At 40.4% G+C, this 2651-nt stretch overlaps 1 protein-coding gene across 1 annotated transcript in view; it reads left to right on the forward strand.

The window, feature by feature from the left end:
* The window catches only part of NRG3 (neuregulin 3), a 1124269-nt gene that overhangs the window by 1098344 nt on the left and 23274 nt on the right, over positions 1-2651 (forward strand).

A 2651-nucleotide genomic window follows, 5' to 3' on the forward strand; every position in this document is an offset into this window, starting at 1 on the left:
CAGTGAGCCGAGATCATGCCATTGCACTCCAGCCTGGGTAACAGAGTGAGACTCAGTCTCCAGGAAAAAAAAAAAAAAAAGAGAGTTTAGTGCCTAACAGAGCCTTAAAAATCAGTGAAAAGGCCTTTATTTATCCAGTAATGTTTATTGAACTCTGGTAAAGCCCACACTTCTCTGTGTTGGGTACTGCAGGGATAGCTTAGAATACAAACGGAAGTGATTCCTCACCTCAGGATGCTCAAAGGTTAGTGGAGAGAAAAATGTACAAGCATATAATATCTTTATTATATAGATACATTAAATCAAAGTACCATCAGATAATGGAAAACGACTTCTGAATTCGACTAGGGGAATCTCAAATCTACCTAAAAGAGGTCACATGTGAATTGAGTTGTTGGCCTAAAGGAAAACAAACAAAGAAAACAAAAACCGAGGCAAACTTAATATAAGTAGAGCATTTATTTTGGCCAGTTTTGAGGGCTGCAACCTGAGAGCATAGACTTAAGGTACCTTAAATACATGCTCCCATAAGAAGCAGTTACAAGTGGGTTTTTATAGGAAAGGAAGAGGCAGTTCCCAAATTGTTTATCAAGAATTTGCATTAAAATAGCATAAGCCATTGATTGGCTATCCATGGTTCTTTTCATCACAAATTCCAAAAACATGGAAATAAGTGATGAGGCAGTTAGGAACAAAATGTCTTTAAACAATCACCCCTGGGTTTGGTGGGAGTAAGTGACTACAATCCCACACTCTGTCTCTCTGGGCCTGATAAATTTTGCATACCTCATATAGCTCACACTGCTCTGAGCTATTTTTCTTAGAGTTTTGAGAGTGAATTGAAAATCATGGAATTGTTTGCAGGGACTAGGTCAGAAGAGGTAATTTTGTTGTAACATTAATTAAAGTTATTTTTAAATAACTTTAAAAATTACTTCTGATTTCTTGTTTTAAATATCAAATTATAACTTATTGATTGAATATAGATTCATGCATTCGTCTATTTAAATGTAGACTAAATAGCCTACTAAGTACCAGACAATACCTATTAAGGAACAGGCATGTGATGAGGACCAAACATGAGAAAGCCACTTCTTTCCAGAAGTTTACTGATTACTGCGAGTGAGCGATGTAAATCAAATAATCTCACAAATGTGGGCTCTCATTTATGCCAAGGCCTATAGGAAATAGAGAATGGTGCTATCAGAGCTTATAGTAGGCAGGTTGGGGAATTAATATCAACAAGAATAGCTTAGAGCTCTCTAAAAAGGTGCAGTAGCACATGAAGAATCCCCCTGGTGAAGTGGTAACTTGCTGGGGAGGAGGTGGGAAGGGGTATTGTGCTGGGCCTAGTGTCTGGAGAGGGTCTCTTGTCATATTATTTTGCTTTAAAGGAAATGTGTGGAGATTGCGATTGTTAAAGTTCTTGCTGCTGTAGTGTCCATGCAAAAATTCTCAACAGCGGTCAAGTTGTTTTTAATTACCCGCATTAGAAATCCCAATGAAATCACTCTCGAAAACATATTGTAACTATCAATTTCCCTGTACTCCGGCTCATAAGTCAGAGTGGCACTAAAGAAAATTTTGTCACAGACATATTTGAGCCAAGCAATGCAGAGAGAAAGACATTTAAAACTGCCTAAAAATATCCTCCTCCTGCCTTTATTGCCTAGGATTCCAGACCAAGTGATTATCAGCTCTGTCAACATTGCTGTCCAAAACTGACCCTACTTTCATTTAACCTTCTGACTCCTGCTGTGTGCATGTGGCAGACCTGGAAACAATGCTGTTATTCTACTGCCAACATGCGCCTGCTTCATTTGACCGGCCTATTGATTTTGGTGCACCCCCTACAATGTGCTAGGAGCAAACAAAGCAGGTGGGCAGGCAAAAGGAGATGCCTTCAGCACCTGGGAGCATCTGCACTAGCCAGCACTTTCAGGGGAGCCAGTTGAACGAATGTTTCCCCAGGAAAAACAATATTAACCAGGGCCTATAAAGGAGTTTGTTTTTAAAGAAAAAAAAACCACTTGGGCTCATGCTGAGAGCACCAGTGTATGAACTGGGGCATCTCCTTATTCACTGCTAACACGATCTTTTGTATATTATACCAAATGAGCTCTTAACCGTGTGCACACAATAAAGTCAGGATCTGTGTCAAGGAAATAACATAGAATCAACTGCCAGTCTTTGTAACATTGTAGAGGATGCTAATAGGGAGATCCAGACAGGCAGTTAACCTGAGCACTTAAATTTCACTGAAGATACAATCTTAAGAATAAATTTGTCCAGACCTCAGCTTGTCTCAGAGATAGAACTGCATACATTTGGATGGAACCAAAGTAAATATTTTTGGGCTGGGCACTGTGGCTCACACCTATGATCCCAGCACTTTGGAAGGCCAAGGCAGATGGATCACTCGAGGTCAAGAGTTTGAGACCAGCCTGCCCAACATGGTGAAACCTTGACTCTACTGAAATCCAAAAATTAGCCAGGCATGGTTGTGGGCACCTGTAATCCCAGCTACTCAGGAGGCTGAGACACCAGAATTGCTTGAACCCAGGAGGCTGAGGTTGCAGTGAGCCGAGATCAAGACATTGCACTCCAGCCTGAACAACACAGTGAGACTCTGTCTCAAAAAAAAAAAAAAA

The sequence above is a fragment of the Colobus angolensis genome, unplaced genomic scaffold, assembly GCF_000951035.1.
Source record: "Colobus angolensis palliatus isolate OR3802 unplaced genomic scaffold, Cang.pa_1.0 Scaffold12, whole genome shotgun sequence".
Classification (NCBI taxonomy): Eukaryota; Metazoa; Chordata; class Mammalia; order Primates; family Cercopithecidae; genus Colobus; species Colobus angolensis.